This window comes from Marmota monax, unplaced genomic scaffold (genome assembly GCF_021218885.2).
Source record: "Marmota monax isolate L192 unplaced genomic scaffold, Marmota_monax_Labrador192_F-V1.1 WCK01_AAM20220418_F8-fsc01481, whole genome shotgun sequence".
Taxonomy (NCBI): domain Eukaryota; kingdom Metazoa; phylum Chordata; class Mammalia; order Rodentia; family Sciuridae; genus Marmota; species Marmota monax.
Genome location: NW_026693936.1, coordinates 8,864 through 32,993, shown reverse-complemented (window position 1 = coordinate 32,993; position 24,130 = coordinate 8,864). Strand labels below are relative to the sequence as shown.

The 24,130-nt window shown below is 37.7% G+C and overlaps 2 long non-coding RNA genes across 2 annotated transcripts; one reads left to right on the top strand and one right to left on the bottom strand.

The window, feature by feature from the left end:
- The first annotated feature begins 1 nt into the window (after nucleotide 1).
- On the top strand, nucleotides 2–23,683 carry LOC124106242 (uncharacterized). Its single transcript, XR_006856033.2, has 2 exons — nucleotides 2–1,540; nucleotides 2,450–23,683. It is a non-coding gene; the product is annotated as an uncharacterized LOC124106242 (long non-coding RNA).
- On the bottom strand, nucleotides 7,540–14,664 carry LOC124106246 (uncharacterized). Its single transcript, XR_006856036.2, has 2 exons — nucleotides 11,511–14,664; nucleotides 7,540–8,224 (listed from the first exon to the last, which is right to left on the bottom strand). It is a non-coding gene; the product is annotated as an uncharacterized LOC124106246 (long non-coding RNA).
- Nucleotides 23,684–24,130: the final 447 nt, after the last annotated feature.

The following is a 24,130-nucleotide window of genomic DNA, read 5'->3' as shown; positions in this document are numbered from 1 at the left end:
CCAGCTCTCCAGGCTTCCGTTAGCGGAAGCGGGCAATTGGAGGGACCACGGCGGACAGTGCGCCCCCTACTGGCTGGTCGGCCACTCAGCCGCCAAGCCGCCAAGCCGGCAAGGAAAGCGCAGGACTCTGCAGCTATTTCAAATCAAAGGCTGAATGTTCTCTCTGATAAGTGGATGCTGATCCATAATTGGAGAAGGGGGGTGGATGGAGGAATTTTGATGGGGCAAAGGGAGGGAGGATTGGGGAGGGGGAAATGGAGGCAGGAAAGACGGTGGGATGAGATGGACATCATTACCCTAGGTCCATGTATGAATGCACAAATGGTGCATCATGTACAACCAGAAAAATGAAAAGTTGTGCTGCAATTGTGTACAATGAATCACAATGCATTCTGCTGTCATATACACCTAATTAAAATTAATTAATTAATTAAAAAATAAATCAGCATACTTCAAAAAAAAAAAAAGAATTTTAAAGCTCTCTAGAAGCACATGGAGATACAAGGAAGCCAAATGATCATACAATATTGAGAGAGAACAGTGGGGAGTTGACAGGACTCCACAATGGGCAGGAGGAGTGGTAAGATACTGCCGTTGAATTGTATAGTGCGTTTATTTTGTTTTAACCCATTGGTAAATTCACCATCCCACGTTGATTAGCAGGGCTTTAGCTAGAGAAGCCAAGGCTCCACTTCATGCCCTACTGATCCATGCCTTTATATTTCTTTGTCCACCATAGATCATGTCCCAGCAGCAACTCTATCTCTGAGTGTTTTTCTACCACCTCCAACCACTCCAGCCCTGTGTCCATACACTGCTGCCTGAGAAATCTTCAGCCACACTCATGTACTGACATTTACTCTACGTTCATATAGAACATCCTGTGGATCTCGCTGAAGAGCTTTGAAATTAGAGGCATAGATTCCTGAAACTCCAAGTGGAAGAGCCTTTGTTCTGATTACACTATCTTGTGGAAGGCTTCTGATGCACAGAACCCAGGGAGAGTGAAAGACCCCAACCATTCAAAGTCCGAAAGTGAGGGAGCACACCAGGTTGTCCAGAGATCAGTTTATTTAGCAGAGGTGGAAGCATCTGCAGCAGCAGTGGTGTGGTTCTAGGGATCTATATAGCCCCTAAGGGAAATGTGCCTGGTTACAATTGGCCAGGTGATCCTAAGTGCCTGTTCTCAGTTCCCTATTGGGCTCCTGGGCCGCTGACCAGTCTTTGGTGGGTTCTTTTGGCTGGCTTTTCCTCCTAATCAGCAGGAAGGATCGGGAAGCCTAGAGTCCTAGAGGTGGCTGCCATTGTTGGGCGGTGGCCCATCCCTGTCCTGACTCTGTGCCCAACAGAGGGCCTGACAACACAGAAGTCAGAGCAAGAAGATGCTGTGTGGCCCCGCATTGACTCAGCAGTAGGAGCAATGGCAGAGCCACTCTGTAGCCACCTGGTGTTTGTTTCTGTTTTGTATGATTGGATCCTGGAGAGTATCTTTGTCTTCAGCAGTGAATGGCATGACCCACTAGACAGTCACACACTGAAGGTAGGACACCAAGGGAGCAGGTCTCTGTAAGAGCTGGAGGACACTGCTGCTTTTGAACCTGGGGAGGGAGTTTTGAATCCAAAAATATATGTCTGAATGCAGGTCTCTTTATAGTTTTCATATCTTAATGACCTGTGTCAAGAGATCTGATTCCATGACCTTTGAGTGTGCTACGTTACCACCTTTTCTAGCTCTCTATGGAAAGTTGACCTTTGCCAGGAGATGAGCTCATTCTCCCCTTGTTACCCAAACATCTAGCCTTGGGCTCTGATTGGTGATGACCTCTTAGGCAAGAAGCCTAGGAGATCTTATTTGGGATTAGTGTTTATTTCTGTCTAGACTCTTTCTGCTCTGCAACGAATTACCTGGGGATGGTTATCTAAGAGGAAGAGAAATTCCTTTCTCACAGCCCTGGAGACCATAGAGTCCCAGATCCAGGTGCTGAGCATTGGACTGCTGAGGGCATTCTTGCTGTGTCTGCACATGGCAGAAGGCAGGAGGACAGGGCGTGGGGTGGGGGGGTGGAACTCCCACAGGCACAACCTGGAGCCAGGAGACAAAATTTTTCTCTCATCTGCCAGGTGTAAGGAGGGCAGTGCACCCACTTTCTGCAGGTTCAGGATGTGCAGCAGCATCACCTTCTCTTCCTCACCGTCAACATCTGGATAACAGGGCACAGCGAGGTCTGGATAGTTCAGGAGTGTTTCGTCTGGGATGAGTGTGTGCACCCAACCATTGTAGGGAGATGAGGGGAGAATGAGAACCTCCTGCATCAGAATCCAGTTTACTGGAAGAAGGAGATGAAAGGATACTGAGAGGAAGTGGGGAAGTGTGAGATTCAGGGGCTGGATGCAGAGTAAGACAAATGGGTGCCCATGTTCTAAAGTGCCCGGCTCACTTTTTTGGCAGATGACATAGGAAGAAACCAGACACACTGAGGGGAGCTCTGCAGAGGCTGCTACTGTGTGAGCTCACAAGTGGAGACAAGAGGATGGGACAATCCACGTATTTCATTTAAGCAGGCCCCAGAACACTCTCCCAGGGAATCCATCACCACTCCATAGCTGCTCCTCCTGCTGCCAGGCTGAGGCTCCATATCTCCTTTATCCAGACGCAGAGGCTGCAGGTGCTGCTGGCACCAGGGTGTGTGACTCAGAGGGGGCTGCCCACTGTGTCCCTGATGGAGATGCCACTGGAGAGGTTCAATCTCTTACTCTGCAGGGACTGACAACCACTCTGCCTGTCCAACCCCCAACTCATCAGGGCCATGGTCAGTGAATCACTAGGTGTGGAAGGACTGGGAAAACCTGGCCTTCAGAGTCTCCCAGGCTCCTCATGCAGGCAGGACCACCCACTGCACCCAGATTTGCAGCCCTGTGGGCAAGCAGTCCTGGCCTCAAGCAAGGACATTGTGGCTTCAAGGACGAGTGGGACACATCCCAGTCCTGGAATCTCTCAGTTGCTGTGAAGCCTCCTAGGACTTGGGACACATTTCTCAATCTGAGGATTGAAGGACGTGGTGTGTCAAGATATATATCACTTTTTGCACATATGCCACATTCAACCAAGACCAATACCTATTCATTTCAATGCAGTGCTCATGTGGAAGATCAGGATTGTGGTTACTTATCTTCCTTTTTCCCCCTTTTGTGACTGAGAATAAAATAATATAAATATATAGTCAGTTTTTTCTTTGTTTTACTTTTTCTAATTTTTTCTAATTAGTTATGCATGAGAATAGAATGCATTTTGACACATGATTCATAAATGGAGTATAACCTCTCATTCTTTGGTTTGTATGTGATGTAGAATCATACTGGTCATGAAATCATATATGCACATAGGGTAATAATGTCCAATTCATTCTATTATTCTTCCTAAACCCATACCCCTCTTCTCCCTTCACTCCCCTCTGTCTAAAGCAGCCCCCCTTTATTGTGGCTTAGTATTTGCATATCAGAGATAATATTCACCCTGTGGTTCTCTGGGATTGGCTTATTTTGCTTAGCTGATATTTTACAGCTCCATCCATTTACTGGCATAAGCCATAATTTCATTCTTCTTTAAGGCTGAGTAATATTCCATTGTGTATACATACCACAGTTTCTTTATCCATTCATCAATTAAAGGGCATCTAGGTTGCTTCCACAGTTTAGCTATTGTGAATTGAACTGCTATGAACATTGAAGTGGCTACACTACTATAGTATGCTGATTTTAAGTCCTTTGTGTATAGACCAAGGAGTGGGATAGCTGGGTTGAACGGTGGTTCCATTCCAAGTTTTCTAGGGAATCTCCATACTGATTTCCAGATTGGTTGTGCCAATTTGCAGTCCCACCAGCAATGTATGAGTGTGCCTTTTCCCCCACATCCCCGCCAACAGTTATATTGTCTGTATTCTTGATAACTGCCATTCTGACTGGCGTGAAATGAAATCTTAGAGTAGTCTTATTTTGCATTTCTCTAGTTACTAGAGATGTTGAACATTTTTTCATATATTTGTTGATAGAATGTATATCTTTTTTAGAAGTGTCTGTTCAGCTCCTTAGCCCATTTACTAATTGGGTTGTTTGTTTTTCTGCTGTTAAGTTTTTTTGAATTCTTTATATATTCTGGAGATTAATGCTCTGATGAGCCTGTGGTCAAAATCTGCTCCCTAAATGTAGGCTCTCTCTTCACCTCATTGATTGTTTTTTTTTTTTTTTTTAAGAATAAACTTTATAGTTTTGAGTCCATCCCATTTATTAATTCTTTATTTTATTTCTGTGCTTTAGGAGTCTTGTTAAGTAACTCAGGGCCAACTTTGATGTGATAAAGATTTGGGCCTCCTTTTTCTCTGTTAGGCACAGGGTCTTTGGGCTAATTCCTAGGTCCACAGTGCACAATTATCAAGTTGGGTTTATTCCAGGGATGCAAGGTTGGTTCAACATATGGAAATTAATAAATATAACTATCACATCAATAGACTTAAAGATAAGAACCATATGATTATATCAATTGATACAGAGAAAACATTTGACAAAATACAGCACCCTTACATGTATAAAACACTAGAAAAACTAGGGATAAGTAAGAACATATCTTAACATTGTAAAAACTAGCTATGCTAAACCCAAGGCCAACATCATTTTAAATGGAGAAAAATTGGAAGCATTTCTTCTCAAAACTGGAACAAGACAGGGATGCCCTCTTTCTCCATTTCTACTCAACATAGTCCTTAAAACTCTAGCCAGAGCAATTAGACAAAAGAAAATGAAGGGATACAAATAGGAAAAGAAGAACTCAAACTATCATTATTTGATGATGACATGATTTTATATTATAGTGTCCAAAAAACTCTACCTGAAAAATTCTAGAATTAATTAATGAATTCATCAAAATAGCAGGATATAAAATCAATACCCATAAATCAAAAGCATTTCTATGGATCAGGGATTTATCCTCTGAAAGAGAAATTAGGAAAACTACTCCTCAATAGCCTCAAAAAAATACTTGGGAATCAAATTAACAAAAATGGTGAAAAACTTCTATAATGAAAACTACACAACACTAAAGAAAGAAATTTAAAAAGACCATAGAAAATGGAAAGATCTCCCATGCTCTTGGATAGGCAAAATTAATATTGTCAAAATGGCCATACTACCCAAAGCGCTCTACAGATTTAATGTGATTCCAAGAAAAATATCAGCATCATTCCTGTAGAAATAGAAAAAGCAATCATGAAATTCATCTGGAAAAATAAAAGACCCAGAATAGCCAAAGCAATCCTTAGCAAAAAGAGTGAAGCAGGAGGCATCACAATACCAAACCTTAAACTATACTACAAAATTATAGTAACAAAACCTGCATGGTATTGACACCAAAATAGACCTGTAGACCAGAGGTACAAAATAGAGGACACAGAGATAAACCCACATAAATACAGACAAAAGTGTCAATACTAGACAAAAGTGTCAAAAACATACATTGAAGAAAAGATAGCCTCTTCAACAAATGGTGCTGGAACTTAAAATCCATATGCACCAAAATAAAAATAAACTACTATCTCTCATTATGCACAAAACTCAAAGTTATCTATTTCTTAATATTTTTTCCTTTTTTGCATATTTGACTCATAATGAGACATCATCTGTGCAGGGTCAATCCTCACTAGACTCCAGATCTGACTTTTTACTGAGAATTGTTTTTTACCTCAGCACATTTTCTACTATCCTCTTATTAGTAGTATTCCAAAAAGGAAAGATAGTAATAATTTAAATCTTAAACCATAAAGGTATTGTTTTTGTGTGCAAATACTAAAGCAAAATCTATGTCCTTAAAAGTAGCATGTTGTTCATTTTGAGGGAGCATGATTGGGTTAAGGATTAAGAGACAAAGTTTATATATGTTCTCTTCTATGCTCAGTACATGTTACTATTATGGAAAATGAACTTACCTTACAGATATGGAAACATCCAGAAATTTGTAAATTTTTAGTAAGAATTACATCATAAAAATATCAAAGTGACAACAATTGGACTTCCAATTAGCAATAGAAAATCAATTGAAAACAGTAAACTTTGGTTTGCTAGTTAAGAATATGTTCAGTACTCTTTGAGATAAAATGATCTTAAGTCACAATAAATAGTATTGTCTATGGGCTTTTGCTGCTGAAGTCCAGAGACAAGGCCACATCACTACAGAAACATCCTGTTACAGAAGACCACATGTATGTTAAAATATATAATGTACAAAAAAAGGGGAGGAGGGCTTGACATTGTTTTTGACTCCTCTCCTTTATTTACAGTCGGTATCCAGTTTATCAGCAAGTCAGTTACACCCTCAAAGCATTTCCATATAACTAGTTCCTATTACCTCTACCACTGTCCAAACAACTGATCTTTTGCATGAGTTATTTTAATAGCATCATAATCAGTCTCTCTGCTACTACTTGTGTGCCCACAAATCATCATACCAAACTACAATAATCCTAATTCATAATTCACTGTTTCATTAAATCATAATTCATAAATTCATTTAATTGAATTAAGCATTTTCCATGAACTGGTCTAATACCAAAGAATTAAAACAGGTCAGATCTCATCAAATTTTCTCAAAACCTTGTAGGGAGCTTCTCAGCTGTTTTATGTTAAAAGCTAGAATGCTTACAAGATCATGCAAAGCCATACATGACCTAGTCCCCTCCTGGCTCTATTTGATTGTCCTGCTTCTCCACCCTTCATTCATTCAGCTTCTATTACTAGAGCATTCTTACTGTTGCCCAGACATGCCACTCATTTCCATCTTCAAGGCTTTGCACTGGCCATTCCCTCCCTGGTACACTGGATAATATCATAGCTTGCCCCCTAAACTCTGGTCTTTTCTCTGAATTCATCTTCTCAATGAGGTTTCCTTAGTCCACTTTATATAAGATGGAAAACTCTTATTTTACCTAATAAACTTTCCCATTTCTATTCTTTCATGGTTTATTCATCTATTATTCATATCACCATCTAGCATGTTCTATTAATTATTTCTGCTAATTATCTCTTATATCTCTAAAATATAACGTCTGTAAGAGCAGAAATTTTTGTCTAGATTCTATATAGTGGCCTTTCCAGTCTTTAGAATGGTACTTGACCTAAAGCTGACACAAAACGTATTTGAATGAAGGAATGAATGAATTAGTAATTGAAGAATAGAGGAAAACCTAAGTGTATGATAAGATTTTATTTTAGTTCTTATTTTTCTGCTGTGTTTAGAAATTATCTTTCAAGAAATTTCTATAATGACAAACGTCAAACAGAAAAGGTACACAAGTCTACCTTCCTCTGTTAGAATAGTAGGTTTTTATTGCTGTTTTCATTTGCCTTTAGGTAGGTCATGGGTGCTCCTTTTCCTATCCTCATGTTTTACACCTGACTGATTGACACACTTACTTTACGTGCCTGCCTGATTTGGTAACTCTGCTAACATCATTTTAAAGGCTCCATAGAGAAGTATTACAGAGGCCAAAATCATAATTCATTAATTCATTTAATTGAGCACTTTTCATCAAATGTTCTAATGACAAAGAATCAAAAATGAAAAATTCCTTCTTAATAAGAAATGTATTGGGGTCACTGAAAGTTTGGGTCTTATACTCAGCTGACCTCTTTGGTACAAACAGTCTTTCTTTTATTTCCAGGAAGAGTACATTTCAGAGATACCATCATACTAACATAATCACTGGATATTTACTTCCTTTCTTCACATTCTCATGTCTCAGGCTTTCCTCCAGAATAGTCCTTCTACCATTCCATTTTCATTAAACAGTAGATTTATCCCTGACAATTGCTGCTTCAGTCAAAATCCTCTGTCTGTTTTTTCAGGCCTCACCAAGCTTTGCCTTCAGGCCCCATAGTGGGAGCTACCCTCCCTACAGCCAGTGCATTCTAGTTTTCTGCAGAGATTGGCATTCAGTGAGAAACCCCAAAACCATCCCCTGCTTTGGCCCAGCTATGCTTAAACGTAGCATCCATATTCCTAGCCCACAGGCTTCCATGTGAAGGTCTCCTTCTCCAGGCCCTTGGCTAAGGCACTTTACTCTGTACCTTTCCACTCTTGGAAATTCTCTCTCGAGTCCGTAGTTTATTTGGGGCTCCTTAGCAATGAGATCATTTTCCTTGTATGTGATGTATCTCTTCATCCTCACACAGTGCTGTTCTGTAAGAGAAATGAACACTGGGAATCTGGCACTTTTGTTCCTCTTTTAATTAATTAATTAATTAATTTTTGTATTTACTGCATACTTATGCAGTAAATAAAGTCTTGATTCTGACTTTTAATTTGGTTTGTTGTCTTCATTTATTACCTTGATATCTCACCGATTATTTCAATGCTGTCTATATCAAAGAAGGTTATAGAGAAACAAATTGATTGTTAATCCTGTGTCTCCCCATATCTTCCTACTTTCTCTGACTTAATATCATGGAAACAGTTGAAGGCAGAGCATTCTTTTGATTCTTGTATGTCATTTTGAGATTATGACTTCTATTTGATAATCTTTACCACTAGTAAAGTTAATTGCATCCACTAGAAGTCAATTTCTTGTTGTACCTAGAATGGCACCTAGGATCCTTTTTATGCACAATAATGCCCCAGATATCAGACATTCACTTCTTCTTTAACCTTACCTCCTATCAGTCTCTGCTTCATTCATTGCATTTCAGCCAGGTGGCTTGTCTTTTTCTTAAGCATATCAACTCATCCCTATCTCAGAGATTTTATACATATTTAAGCTCTGCCTAGAATGTTTTCCCAGGATCTCAGCAAGTCTAGCTCCTTCTAGTGTCTCAGCCCAAATGCCACCTCTTTAAGTTATTCCTTTACTGGTGTGTCCTTCACCCAGCCACTCTTCACTTCATTACTTTCCTTTCTTTTTATATCAGTTATCACTACCTTCAAATATTTTGTTCATGTATTTACTTGTTTATTTATAAAGTATAAGCTATTGCTTAGCACATATTTCAGTGTTTAGGACAGTACCTCTGTATTAGTCAGCTTTTTCACTGCTCTAACTAAAAGACCTGAGAAGAACAACTTTAGAGGAGGAGAAGTTTTTTGGGGGGCTCACAGTTTCAGAGGTCTCTATCCATAGACAGCTCTCTCTTTCTCAGAGCTCAAGATGTGGCTAAACATCATGTGGCAGAAAAAAGCAGCTCACATGATGATCAGGAAGCAGAGAGACAGAAACTCCACTCACCAGTTATAAAATATATACTCCAAAGTTATGACCTAATGCCCATCTCCTCCAATCATACCCTACTGATCTTCAGTTACCAGTTAATGCCATTAGGTAATTAATTCACTCATTGAGTTAAGACTCTCATAACCCAACCATTTATCCTCTAAAACTTCTTGTACTGTCTCACACATGAGCTTTTGGGCGACACCTCACATCCATACTATAACAATGTATTATTCAAATAAATAATAAATCTGCTTTCTTATTCTTCTAGCCAACATCCACCTACTGGTGGGTCCCTCATTGTGTTTCTATTGTTTTGAGGATATGTCCAGGTCACATTAATGTCCTATTCATGCCCTATTGTACAGTTTCTCATATTTTCTGAAATGTATTTCACCATTATTCCAGCTCAGTGAGTGATTCTCAAAGCCATAATTTGTCATCATCTCAAACTTCTAATATCCTCCTCTCTTAGACCACAATTACCTATCTTTATATCACACTCTTTTCTAATTCTTTCTGAATTTTTCCTTGAAGGTCTTATTGATTTATATAAAACCCTTGAATCCTTTTTTCTTATACTTCTGACAAATCTTCTAAATTTCATTTTCTCGCTTATCTGCTTATGATCTAAATAACTAACTAATGACTAAGCATTTCAATGAACTCTCACAAGCTTTTTAAAAACTCCTTTGTGAAGAATGAAATTATGGCATTTGCAGGTAAATGGATGGAGCTGGATAAAATCATGCTAAGCAAAATAAGCCAAACCCAAAAAACCAAGGACCGAATGTTTTCTCTGATAAGTGGATGCTGATACATAATGGGATGGAGGGCTGGCAGGGAAGAATGAAGGAACTTTGGATTGTGCAGAGGGGAGCGAGAGGAGGGAAGGGATGTGGAGATGGGAAGGACACTGGAATGAGACAAACATGTATGATTACACTACCGGTGTGACTCTGCACCATGTTCAGCCAGAAAAATGAGAAGTTGTGCTTCATTTGTGTATAATGTGTCAAAATGCATTCTACTATCTTGTATAACTAATTGGAATGAATATTTAAAAAAAACCTTTGTTATACAATCATATACTTGGACTTAGAGTAGTATAATAGATGTCACAATGATAAAGTTCTTTTCCTCTTGTACTGTTCCAGGTTTGAAAGCAAAACTAAAACATCAATTTTTCTTCATAATTCTTTGATTTCCCCATAATGTCTAATGCATTTTTTCTCATTCTTCAAAACAAATTCTCCTCTTTCCTTAAATCTCCAGGTGCATCTTACCTAACTCCAACTGAACATAAGATCACATATTTTCTATTAAGGAAAAAAAGACAATGAAGTAGACATTGATTATTTCAATTCTGTACTCTTTACTTTGAAACACAAACTACAGCACTTCCTGCTCTCTTTTCTTCAAATCTCTCTCAGAGTGTGAAGTATATGTTATTTATGTTCAGTACCTAGTACACATTCCAATAGGCATTCAATATATGTTGACTGAAAAAGTGGAACAGCTGATGGGCAGTTCAGATTTATTAGTAGAAATTGGTAGAATATTCTGAAGACAAATGCACACGTGATATATATATATATATATATATATATATATATACATATATTCATTCTAGACTAAAACAAAGCTAAATAAATAAATGATTTTGACATAATAGAATTAGTAGGACATTTAATTTGCTGTTACACTTGCTTAAACATGACTACATGGTCCCTGATACCATGTTGGTATTGGGGTTAGGGGACCCAGTTTTCTAATCTTGACTTGGTTACTAACTGGCATTGGCTCTCTAGACTTTAATAACGAGCTTAAAATGAGGGCCTTGATTGTCTCTAATTTCCCTGGCTATAAAAATGTGTCATTATTACTTTCTTGTCAGTGTGGCAAATTGACAGCTGATGTGAGGATTTTGTTATAAGACAAGTGAACAAAATGACGGGGAAAAATGTCAGAAGTAAGATTCTGGGAGAAGAGAAAGCACCAAGGATATACTGATGCTGGGGCACTGAGTTTACTGTATTGATTTGTCTGGGCCAGACCATAGTGGAAGACATGAAAACTTGAGGTCTCAACATCATTCTTATTACTTATTTCTTGGAGCAATACAGTCAACAGTAGAGAGGTGGATTTAGATAGAAATGTGTATTTGAAAGATTTTACACAGAATACAAAACATATACTTTTACTTTTTATATTTATTTATTGATTGATTGGTAATGAGAGAGGAAACCAAGGATACTTTACCACTAAGCCACATCCCCAGTTCTTTTTATTTTTCACTTTGAAGCATGGTCTCACTAGGTTCCTGAGGCTGGCCTTGAGCTTGTGCTCCTGTTCGCTCAGCCTCTCAAATCTCTGGGATGATAGGTGTGCACCACCACATGAGGTCATACTTTTCCTTTTGAGGTCAAGAGAAGACATGAAAGGATTTTACAAAATGATGTAACATTTCCTTTTAGGTATCACAGTTTGACGATGATAATTGTAGGGATACCACTGAATTTTCCAGAGTTCTAAAGTGGACTGAATAATAATGCAAAATTTATATTGTAAGTGTGTATCTTCTTAATTTGTTATACTTAATCACTACTTATGGACAAAATCATGAGGAAAGATCTAAAGATGAATGTAGTCATTATCCTCTATTTTTCTGAGACTATTACTTGGTATTCTTACACATACAGACTGAAAACCATGATTTTAATTATTACTTGAGAAATTTTTTACATTTTGCATTTGTCACTTAGTCTGTCCTGATACTTTATTAAGCCCAAGATAAACATGATAATGCAGAATGCTTAGTGCCTTAGTGGGCAAAGAAAAAGAGCATGTTGGGGATGTTGCCCTAAACTGGATTTGTTGGTTCTGAACATTTTGTGAGACTAAAAGTGTAAGCTCCATTCCCAGATGGGTTAGTCTGTTTTAGAAGGATAAAATTCCACATTGGGCATATAGACACAAAAGCTGATACTTGCCTTTCCACAACAAAAATTGAGCAAGGGTATTTCCACAGGGAGGAAAGGCATGTCTTATGAACATGGCAGCATCCTATTTACCAAAAAAAGAAGAAAGAAATGTTTGTATGTTCCCTCACCAATTATCAGGTTGGTTTGTGACATTATTGGTTATTGAAAATGATTATTCTTTGGAAGTAAGGATAAGAGAAATGAGTCATATCACAATGGAAGATAGGCAGATACTTAATAAATTATTTTACTCTTTAACAATTGATAGCCATTTTTATTGCACTTAGTTTAAATTTACTTAGTGACCACATAGTGCCTGACAGCTTGCAAATGGCATATGTCCTACCCTTACATGCAAATGGTCATATTTGGACAGATAGGAAGCCAGATGTTTCACATACTTACAAAATTCACTTAAAGTAAATAGTACATAGATGGATTACAGCTCTAGTCAACTTTGGATGGCCAAAAGTGGTAAAAAGAAAAATAGATGCTGTTAAAAGGGGGAGAAAGCTATTCATCAGCCTTTAACTTTTCTGTAATACTACTGAAAGTGAGGTAACATGGATTTATCCATTGTTTACTTGAAGTAACTTTTGTGTCACTATGCTGAAATATTCCTATCAAATATCCATGAGCTATGTATTTTAAGACACCTGTAAAATTACTAAGTCCTTCTCCTTCAGCCCCATGTTATGTGAAACATGAAACAAAAACAAAAACAATTTCCAGTTGCTTTTTTTCCCCAGCAAATAAGAACATCTATTTTCATACCTGAATATTCAGTTGTAATGTGTGTAATTTTGTAGTCCTGCTGCAAAGAATATTTTTCCTCTTTGTACAAAGACATAACAGATGCAGTTAGAGGATATTATATTGTCATATGCATCAGAGGAATAGAGTTGGTATTAAATCTTTCACGTGGCACTCAGGCACCAAGGCATCAAAAAAGGAAATGGCATTCCTCAGAACCCCTTTTCACCCTTCAACCCTAGGGGGTCTTGTTATATCTGAAGATGGTATTTGTAAAAGTCAAGTGCAGAATGGGCTATAAATTGTCTGAGGAGCTGTGGAGAAGGAAGGGGCTCTCATCATGTCTAAAGGAGTACCTTCTCAAGGACCAAGTAAAGTGCTGATTTTACATGCTTTGTTGATTCTCCAGGTACTGTGAATATGGGAAGGGGAGGTTTGATTGATGAGACAGCCCATTTAAGATTGCAGACAATAGTAGGTGATGGTGTTGAATAACAATGGCCAGAGAACAGCTCATGCACCATTACTTACAAATCTTGATTAAAAATAAGACACCTACAAACAACTCTGAGATTTAGAAGTACCACTGTCCTTGTTTTATCAGCAACTTGGAGCAGCTTCTGTAGGGTCATCAACTGCCAGTCTTCATTGTATTAATATTCTGGGTTTCATATTCATTCAGATGAAAAAGTAATGAATTTCAAAACAATGTAATCATATTACAATGCTACTAAACCTACCTTCTCAGACACCCCCCTGTGCTTTGGATAATGCTTTGTATCATTCAACAAGACATGTTTTTTTTTTTTTTTTTTTTTTTAATGCTGCATTAGATTAAAAAAAAAGCCAGAGAGAAATACTAATGCCTGTAGAACTACTCTGATGGATGTTTTTCAAGCCCTACAGTATACTCTCCTTGAACAGAATTTTCTTCTCTGTAAATGGGAAAAAGAAGCTTAGTTGAAAGAAAATTAACTTGAGTTTTCCTCACTTTTAACCTACACAGGTCCCAAAATGTATTTTTAAATTGATTAAGCACCTACTATTTCAGTTTTATATATTCATTTAACAACTATCTGTTAAATGTCACACATTTAACAATGAACTAATGATATAGCAGTAACAGGTAGAAAGTCTTCCTTTCTTCGTGGAACTTACCTTCTATTTGTGGGGGCTGTTGTGTTAGTCAGTTTTCTGCCACAGTAACAATACATGATAAAAACAACTAAAGTGAGGAAGGATTTATTTTGACTCATGGTTTTAGAGATTTCATTCCATGATTGGTTGGCCTTGTGGGGAGGCAGAACATCACAGCATGGAACATATAACAGAACAGAGCTGCTTGCCTCATGGCAGTTGGAAAACAGAGGGAGAAAGTGAGGAAGGGGCTAGAAGCATGCCTACATTGATGTTTCCTCCACCTAGGCCCCACCTCCTAGAGTTTCCATGACCTCCCAATAATGCCATCCAATTATGAATCCATCAGTGGATTAATACAGTGATGAGGTTACAGTCCTCATGATCTAATCATATTCCCAAAGCCCCACCTCTGAACATTCCTGCATTTGGTCTCAAGATTTCAGTGCATGAATCTCTTGGACATTTTCCAGATGCAAACCTTACAGCGTCAAATAGAACACATAAATAAATAAAAACAAATACAATAATAAATAAAGATATATAGATATGCATGTATATGTATATATTCATCAATCAATAAATAAAGACAAATATAAGCCAGGAGTGGTAGCACATGCCTCTAATCTCAGTGGCTTGGGAGGCTGAAGCAGAAGGATCACAAGTTCAAAGCCAATGTCAAAAAGAGGTGCTAAACAACTCAGTGAGACCCTGTCTCTAAATAAAATACAAAATAGGGCTAGGGATGTGGCTCAGTGGTAAAGTGCATCTGAGTTCAATCCCCAGTCCCTACCCCCACCAAAAAGACAAATACTGATAGAAATACTAACTATAATGGAACCAAACATTTATTGAACATTTATCACATGCAAAAATGTACTAGATGCTCTCAAAAACAAAAATCAATAACCAAGTATTTGTCCTCAGGTAGCTTATAGAAGTGTAGGAAAATACAAATCATCACTTTGTTCATGTTAAAATATTGTGCACACAATTAGTTTTGTGGTTTTATCTCCAAGTTTAGTTCTTCCTGTCTGAGTTTATATGTAGTATTACCATAATAGTAAGTATGGGGAGACAAGATGAAGATGGAAGTGAGATGCAGTATCTTCATTCAATAAAGTGTTCAAAGAAAGTAAAGAAAGAAAGAAAAAGAGAAAGAGGGAAGGAGGAGGGAGGGAAGGAAGGAAGAAAGGGAAAAGAAAAGAGAGAAAGAAAGGAAGGAAGAAAGAAAAAGAGAAAGGGACAGTATTGAAGAAAAACAGGATAATTACTATCTTGAAGGATGTGGCAGGTAATAAGTTCAGTTAGGACACATTTTGTAGAGGGTAATCAGACTATTTGTGACTTTACCTTTTCTATGTGACATATAGGATCTTTTCTTAAATGATCTACTTTCTTCATATAGGCATCACCCTTAAAGTTTCCATCACTTCCCAATAACACCATTGAATTATGGGAATTGGGTAGGATACTTGAATAGGATATCAAATACATGGAGCCTCTGAAGGGTGTAGGAGAGAGTAATAAAAGTCAAAACTTTTTTTGTAGTGCTGATTATCAAACTTGGCCTTTCTCATGTTAGGCAAGCATTCTACCAACTGAGCTATACATATTCTCAGGCAGAAAAGTTAAAGATTTAAGGTAGTTGAGAACTTTGACTACTATGTGTTTGTAGGGACATTAAAAGACCTGTTTGATTGATTTATCTTCACCAATCTTAAGCAGCCTAGAGGTTGAAAAGAATAAGGCTGGGTAATGAGGGAAAGAAACAATGGAAATACTAGGGCTAAAGTAATTAAAGGTATTGGTGAGAGCAAGATTGAGGTAATATCCAGGGATTGGATTCTAGTTAGGGAAATGAGAGAACCAAGAGGTGGCTGATAATCTGGAAGAAAATGGAACCCTTGAAGAACCTTTGCCTCTCTGAAGTTAAAGAGTAGTTATGGATAGAGTGAAGGCATGAGGAACATGATGGACAAGAGTCTGAGATCAGAAAGCAGGGATTTGCATGTAAGGTTTCTGATTTGAAATAGTTCTTTTTTCTGGTTGATGATGAGGATTAGGAGAAGGAAAGTGTATAGCTAAAGTGGTACTTGAAGAAAATTTTTAGAGTTAAATAAATGACTCTCCAAGGCAGATAGGTTAAGGTCCTCAGAATAGGGAAAGAGGAAAAGGCACCATGACATTCTGAAAGGAGACAGTGGGCCATGAGAATATCCGGTTGCTACCCCTGATAGCTGCAACCATGATGGCTCTTCCTTAGTTACCTTTACCTGTTGCAACGGCCACCCACAAAAATCTACCCTTACATGAAGGGTGGCTTCTCCCTGACAGATGTGCAAAAGCACAAAGTTGGACCCATTCTCTTAATTACATAAATAAGGGATTGAATTTACACACCTCTGATTGGCTCATTAAACTCAGAGCTTGAAGAGTTTAATTAGTCCAGACTAGCATCCCTCATTAACAAAGTCTCCACCTATCACCTGTGCTAGGCCATTAGGTATGTCTTTAAAAACCCTCAGGCAAAGAATAGCCAACAGCACCCTCCCATGGGACCCCTCCTGTTCTATTGGAGCCTTTTTTCTATGCTTTAAATAAATCTTACTTCTCTACCCTCTGCTTGTCCTTGGAAATCTTTCTTTGAATTGGCAAGACAAAGAACCCAACCCGCCTATTACAGAATTAATTGCTGTATCTTAGGGGAAAGAGTAGTTACTACCAGGATGGCTAGCAAAGAGGAGGGAGATTATTGAACTCATTGATTTTAAGCTGTGGTTGCCAAATAACCCTAGTGGTACACACCCTTGTAGAATTCTCCTCCTAAGCTGTAGCTTGGACCTTTAACTTGCTTCTAACCAACAGAATATATAAGTGATAGGATATCATGCCTATAAATCCATTGTTGTTATGTGATATAGGTGAAGGATTTTGCATATATAATTGTTACTTAATTAGTTTAAAGTATAATAATGGGCCTATTCTGGATTGAGCCTGATGTTGTTAGGTGAAGCATTAAAAGAGGGTCTAAAGGTCAGAGATGGGTGAAGTCAGAGAAATGCTCTCCTGTACCCTTTAAGGACACAGAAGCCATGTTTTGAATTTTCAGTAGAGGAGATAGCTTTGAGGAACTGAGGGCCTATTTCTATAACACAGGAATGAATTCTTCCAACCACCACATGAGTTCCGAAAAGGATCTCATGCCACAACAAGACTCCAATCCTGACTGACACCTTGATTGCAGATTTATAAGATCTTGAGCACAGGACCCAGTTAACCCATGCCCCAGTTCTTGATCTATGGACACTGTGAGGTAATAAACGTAAGCGGTTATGCAGTAATAGAGAACTAATTAGGTATATTAAATAGACCACCTTATGTTAACAGATTGAAATGTGCTCATAAATCTTGTGTAAAATTCTACTAAGAAAACTTTTCCAATACTTCATTTTTCTATAAAACTTTTATTCACAGGAACAAATATGAGATGGTTTCTCAATTAAGACTGTAGATTAGAGCATGAGAAGCAAGCTGTGCAGTAGATAGATATAGAACAATGGGACGGATCTCAGTCATACTTCTCATCACTCCTACTCCTCCTTAGTCAACTTGTCTGCATGAGCAGAAACAAAAGGAACAGGTGCGTCCAGCTGGAGGAACTGAAGCTGCTGACAATCAACACCTCAGGAAAGAAAGCGGCTAAGAGAGGGTAAAAGATGTGAAGTTTATGGAAGAAGCTGAGACGAAGAATGGAAAAGAAGAAGAGGGAAGACAGGGACAAGGGAAAGGGAGGAGAGATTCAGCTCAGTGGCTGCTTTGACAGACGCATATAATTTCATGATGGCTTCAGGCATGCACCTTCTCCCCTAAAATAAATTATCTTTCCAGCCAGTGTGGGAGAGGTTGCCTTACCAGCCAGCAGTGATAGTAAAGGTTCTTTTGCATTGTGAATTCCTCCCCACAGGGTAATCATTGGATATTCCAGGACACCAAGTAGGTCTGTATATAAACATCTTCTATTTTCTTTGATTGTATCAATGGCTTTCATTATAAACAAGCAAGAAAAGTCTTAATGTCTGTTGGCTTTACTACAAAAATGAATAGCCATGAAGGAAGAAAACATTAACTGTTGAAGTATAAGAACATTTAATAATGTATGGATTCATATCAATTCTACTCACATAAAAATCACTTAGTATTTCAGTTTTCTTCTAAAAGTTTACTTTGGAACCAGAATGCAGAACCTTCTGAAATTACTAAGTGGGGTTTCAGACTAAATTAGTAATTATACATTCGGGCATGGATAAACATTTGTTAAACACACCACAGAGCACTTTAAAGTATGTGGTGATTCAATAGGCTATAGGAATATAGTGGAGTCTTTGATTCATTATTTAAAGAATCATGCTTGAGCTCCTGATATACAGTGATTTTTCAATGGTATCCATTATATTTTCTGATGTGGCTCATGGTTATGGGAAGAAGAAAGATGGAGTTGATCATCAATTAAAACAATCTTTATTAATCTTTATTATGTTAAAAACAATCTTTATTGGAGTCAAAATAGTCTGGGGAGTCACACAGAAAAAGTAAAAATCAGGACAATAGCCAATATGAACATTTCATCATGCATATTGCTTGAGAGTAATTTGTGTATTAAAGACACTATTTTAAAATCACAGCCCATTCATTCATTCAACAAATGTTATATATGTGGACACAGATGGATATTTTTATTCAGAGTGATCTTGATGCATCTTTGAATCAGAGATAAATCAAATCCTTCTCTTTCCACTTATAAAAGTTATTTGACTAATCACATTATAATGGCTTTGTCAAAGACCTTTACCTAGGTGAGAATTCAATTAATGTAGGGTAGTCAGAATTAATCACTAATACTTTCATAGCCTGTGTATCTATCTCTATGGTAAGAGTAGGCAGAAAGGAGATTTAGTGGACCAACAAGTTAAAAGTACTACTTTTGTCTGCAGTTTGTAAAATGCAGGAGTTTGGTGTTCAGATATGTATGATTTGGACTGAGCAAAAGTAGATAGGCAGAATTTCAAAGGATCATACTTTATAAAGGTACATGAGGTGATTTAAATACAATATATTAAGTAAATGAAGAACTAGTAGTAAAAGAAAAATTCCTGAGATAGGATTAGGAAAAAATTGTCATGGCTAATAAGACTCTGGTAGGAAATAGGAATAAGTATCTGGGGAGAGACAGCTTGTCCAAAATAAGACCAAACATTAATTGTGGAAATGACTCAGTAATCGCTAGTCCTGCCTCTGAGATCAGTGATTTTCAGAGTACAATTGGGGAAAATACATCTTTACCACCATTAGTGGCATTTTCCTGCCTTTACAAAGTTTTAGACTAGAGAACACATCTCCCTTGTTCTATATCTATATATAAATACATATGCATATATATGCATGTGTGTATATATATAGTGCTATCTCCAAGTACTAATTCTCAATTTAACTTTAGAATAGTTTTTCACTAAACGGAAAATGACTTTTAAAGAACAATATAGCTCCAATTTTCTTTAGAATAGAAAAATCCAAATCCCTTTAGACTTTTCTACAAACTGTTATTTTCCCTACCCTTTAATCATTTCTCTTGTTTTCCTCTCTGGACTACATCCATTTTCCAGACACCTCTTTTAACACACTGAAATTAAAATGGTAAAATGTTCTGTTAAGGTCCTGGCCAGTTTTGAATAGCATCTATGTTTCTATGTCTCATTAACACTTCAGAGTTATTGACAGTGAGTCCTTTCATGCTCAAGTACAGCCTGGCTGAGCCCTCTTAAAACAGAATAGTACAAGTAATAACTCTATATCTGTGCTTGCTGACCAAAGGAAGCTGCTGTGGTTTCTTAGAGAGTTTCTGGCTCGCTCTAGACATTTCCAATATAGCAGCTCATAAGCAAAGTGCTTTTAGCAGTGTTTATTTATAGGATCTTCTTCAGTGAAGTGACATGAGTCTCAAAAATGCTGTTCAAATCACTGCATGATGAACTGCACATTAAATGATCTTATGATACTTTGGATATTAACTCCAAAGAATCAATTTAGACACATATGTCTCCTTTCTCCAAACAATGGATAAATCAAATAATGATTGTTTGACTTCACAGGATTTGGAGCTGATCTACAATGTGATTCTGTGTCCTGTAGATACAGTCATCAGCTAGAAATTTCTCAGGCAAAGTAATTAAGCTGCATAGGACTACAGCATTCATAGCCTAAAGGGGAAATGGATCCCAATTTAAGAGCCCATACATGTTAATTTGTATTTATCCCTAATGGTCATCTGCATGCATTACATATTGCCACATATTAGAAAGCCATAAGTTGTTTATATTCCTTTAAGATGTTTGACAGGGGAATTGAAAATAATCCTTGATTTAAATATTGCATAAGTATTAAGTGTTTTCAAAGGGTGATTACAGATGGGATTTGTATCCAAGCCATTTTCCCCCAACAAGTTCTCAGCTACAGGCCACTTAAGTGCAGTTAATTCATTAGAACTCGAAGAACTTGAGTTAAATACATTAGTGATGAACTGTTCATCTGTAATAAGGCTGACTCGTGCTGGTAATTTCTTGCATAGTTATTATTTAGTACGTATTCCAGAGTTCTGAAAGAAAGAGAAGAAAACAATGAGAAATTTAGCTTTACTTTTTGAGTCTGGTTTTGAGAATATTCTTTCTGTGTCACTGGCTTAATTTGAGCATTCCAGTGTTAACAATTCAGAAACAGGTCAGAAAAGAGACTCAGTGCATTTGTATCATACTAGATCACCCAGGGAAGGCTGGAAGGGAAGACCAGAGAGATTTATGAAACAGTATTAAAGGATGAGTGGGGTTATTCTTAAAGTCTCCAAGTCTTCAACTCTACACCTTAAAATTGTCTGTTTGCAATATAGCATCCCTCCTTAGAGCTCGGAACCCACCAGTGGTCCCTTATTCCCTGAGCAAATGAATTAATTTGGCAGTTGCTGTTCCTCTCCCCAGACCATCCCTATGTTATAATTATCAGTTTTCTCCTTCCTAGTTTGGAATAAAATAACTCTATCACTTTCTGCATTTAATCAAAGAAGTTGTCAGCACTTGATGGCCTTTAACATATGCTCCCATTTGTCCTATTTACCTCCCCAGTCCCCGCCACTTGTCTTCTGTCCTACTCAGTGGACAAAATCTCTTCTCCCCTCTTTCTGTGCACTAGCTTAGAAATTTAGTATTTCCAAGGTAAAGCCTCCAAATCTTATTGTTCCTTCTTAGGTGATGTACTTCCAAACCTTATGTAACAAATAATAGACCCAGTGGAAATCCCTTTGTAGAAAGCTTATAGTTGTTCAGAACATACTAGTTGAATGATAAAATCTGTCATCTTTGTATTTTGGGGAAAAAAAAACTGTCATCTTTGTACCTGGGTTTAGTGGATGGATCTTTGGAGATAAATAATGCTTGGTTTTAATGCCAGCTCTAAAAATCATTAGCTGTGTGACCTTGGATTAAACCAAGGTTATTTTGAACTTTAATCTACTTTTTAAATGGGGCTATCAATTTCAAAATGAAGTATTTGTCAGTTCAGTGAATAAGACTCTCAAGTCAGTATAAGGATTGGAAATGATATCTGTTAAAAACAAAGCCTTGATGAATACATGGCAGCTATTATTACTATATTCTCCCCCATTTACAATGGTTCGATTTATGTCTTTTAATCCAGTAGTGTGAAAATGATATGCATTTAGCATAAACTATACTTTGAATTTTGATCTTTTACCACACTAGCAATATACAATATGATGCTCTCATGCATGTTGTCCAACAATAGCCTGATATAAGTGTTCTGAACATGTTTAAGGCAGGCTAGGTTGGGTATGATGTCATTAAACAAATTAAGTGCATTTTAAACAATGATATTTTCAGTTTACCATGGATGTATCAGAATATAATCCCATTGCAATTTGAGGATCATCTATATTAGGACACAGAGATAGGGAAATTTGGCCACACAGGGTTGTTTTTTTAGCTGTTATTGTTGTTTTATTTATTTATTTGTTGGTTGGTTGGTTGTTTTGATACTGAGGATTCAACTCTGGGATACTATCACTGAGCTATATACCCAGACCTTTTTATTTTAGAATTGGGTTTCATCAAGTTTCTCAGGCTGATCTTGAACGTGTTATCCTTCTGCCTCAGCCTCCTGAGTGACTGGGAGTACAGGCATGCACCACGTCCAGTGATGGGTCATTTTAATGAGAACCCAGGGTAGCACTTGGGAAGACCAACTGTAGATGTAATGAGGTTGACTGGCCCTAAGAAAAATTTAAGTTTGCTGTGTTTGATTCATGTCATCTAAAATAACTAAACACTCAGCTTATCTCTGGTGATAAGAGTTAGTGTAAAGCCACAGGGAAGGAAGGAAGGAGGGCAGTCATTCTCCTCTGTGGTGCCAGAAAGCATCATGGAGAATTGGAACTTTGTGACACTCTGATGTATCATCTCTCCACAGAGCTCCCTCTGTCTCTCTCCTGACTCTGTTCCCAGCTCCACTTTTACTCTGAAGTTACCAAATGCTCTGCAGCATATTCCTTTATTCCTCAGACTCTCTTTCTGAATCATGCCTTTCTTTGGCATTCTTTCATCTATCCTTCTCTGTGTCTCAGAATTAACTAATAAAATTAGACCCTGTCTTATAGAAAGTTTAGTCGTAGTACAGTATTGACCATCCCTATGGAGTAGTCTTCTCCTGCCAAGCCCCTCAGAGATGCCTGTGCATCCCCTGTGGGTGATTGCTAATGACTGAATTTTAGCCTCTAGAATAAACTTTGGTGGTCAGCCTGGCAAAGTCAAAGGGCCCGAAGTAAAGCAGTATGTGTCAGGAATCACTTTGAATTATTTGGCCTGGGAGACACTATTGTGTTCACACTGCTTGGAGATTGTGTCAAAGATACTGTGACACTCTGGGTACCCATTGGCCTACTGATCTCTCAGGGCAGTTTCTATTGAGGAAGGAGATTTTATTATGAATAACTTTATAACAACACTAAGCCTTATCTACCTTATAGATAAATCATCTATCAAGATAGTTTAGACCATGTCACACTTGTTTACTAAGTTCTTAAACTTTAAGACTCTCTTCGCTATCATGGCTGAATTATTATAAACATATTAAGCTTAAAGGTAAGACATATTTTTTCTGAAAGAGTGGCATCCAGTACCTAATCTGGACAGTCAAAGGGAAGAGAAGAGGTTGAGTGCTTCAGAGTGTGTTGTCTCTCACATTGTGTTTGAGCCTTGCCCTTAAGGAATAAACTGTCATTACCCTAAAAAAGAAGGTGCTGAAACACAGCAGGCAAATAAAAGAATAACATTCTTAGAGACCCGGTTATAGAAACTAAAAATGTAAAAACATTTCTTCTCATGACCATAATGTCAGACTGTAGCATGGGTGAGGAGGAGGATGGTTTTTCCAGCTCAGCACAATGAGAATTAATACTCAATTAGAGAATATCACTATTGACTGTACATAGCATTCAGAGGGTGGCAGAGGATAAGACTTCCCATGAGCAGAAGAAGAAAGCCACATGGAAGTATGAGGGATAATTCTGCCCCATTTTTCTGCCACTTGAACCATAAAGAAGAATTTAGGGGCCAGGGTTCCAGTGATTGACCTGGATATGATGAGATTTGGCTATTGGTTATCTATTGCTATATAATATTTTTTCTCCAAAACTTTGTGGCATAACATAGCAAATATTTATTATCTCATAGTTTCTCTAAAATATAAATTTCAGTGGTTATGGTGCAGCATCTCTCATGAGATTTCAATAAGGTCAGTTGAGGGCTCAGCAGGTGGACAGTGTTAATCCTGCCTATCCAAGAACATGGGGAGGGGAGGGGATTTCCATCTTTAAGATCTTCTTCAATTGCTTTTTTAATTGTAGAGATCTTTCACTTCCTTGTGTAGATTTATTCCCAAGTATTT